The following is a 1,145-nucleotide window of genomic DNA, read 5'->3' as shown; positions in this document are numbered from 1 at the left end:
AGGGAAATCCCTGGGAAAGAAACAGGGCACAGGGACAGGTGAGGGACCCCATGTGGGGGTGAACTGAGGAAAAGGTGTGGTACTGGATGGCAGGAGGCGGCCCAGCTTGTTGTCACTGACCTGAATACCACAAAATCTACTTCTGAAATTCTATTAAAAATCAATGTATTTATATACTTACAGGACCCTGGGAGTTAAACAGTGAGCAAATACAGCATTAGGTGCAAGAGGCAGGCAGGAGCATGGGGTGGCTGTAGGGCAGGAGCTGGCTACAGATGGGCCAAAGTCCGGAGGTGACAACTGCTTTGCGAGCACAAGGGGCTCCAGGTCTAGAGCTGGTGAAGAAGTGGCTCCGGCAGCTGGCTCTCACTTTAGGTCTAGAGCTGGTGAGGGAGCTGCATGCAGTGCTGGTGCAGGCTCTGCAGGGGGGCCATGAACTTAGGCTGCAGCTGGGCCTGCAGCTAGAAGAGGAGATGGGATCAGCGACTGCCCTAACACCCTCCAAGAGAGCTGTGTCCAACATCCCATCCGAAGTGGTTGCCACTGACTGCACCCAACCACCGACTGCCGAGTATCTCAACAGGGCACCTGGGTACCTGCAATACCTGCTCAGCCCCACCCTCCCCGTATGCCCACAGGCACCTACCCCAGTCTGCTCAGCTTTGCTCTCTTCTTCAGTGCAGTTGAGGTTCTACAGTGGGGTCAGAGGGCAGAGTGCTGCGGGTCCACCTCGGTGTCTATCCCCAGCTGGGATTCAATGAGGAAGGAGACACACGTGAGGGATGACAGGGAGGAGACCTTGGTGAATGGTGTGACCACCTTCCCTTCAGTAAAGTGTGGCCCTTCCATCATCCTTCTCCTGTCCACCACTTGTGCCTTCTTTGTGAAAAGGGAGGCATGTCTGCCCTGACAGTGGCTTTATGGGCAAAGGGGACTTGCTCAATAAATGCCTGAGAAGTGAGGAAAGTACGCATCTAGCCTGCTCAACCTTCTCCCATTCTTTGGCTTATTGCTCAGCCTGGATCTCTGTCCTGTAACAACCTCTGTTCTGTAGGAAGGTCCCAAGACTGTGGCATCTCCCGTTCTCGGGGCTTTCAACACTCTTTACCACTAGGCGGCATTCAGTCCCTGACTCCCACAGAAGC

This window comes from Octodon degus, unplaced genomic scaffold (genome assembly GCF_000260255.1).
Source record: "Octodon degus isolate 3935 unplaced genomic scaffold, OctDeg1.0 scaffold00706, whole genome shotgun sequence".
Classification (NCBI taxonomy): Eukaryota; Metazoa; Chordata; class Mammalia; order Rodentia; family Octodontidae; genus Octodon; species Octodon degus.
The sequence above is the reverse complement of the archived record's forward strand: the minus strand, read 5'-3'. Positions refer to the sequence as shown.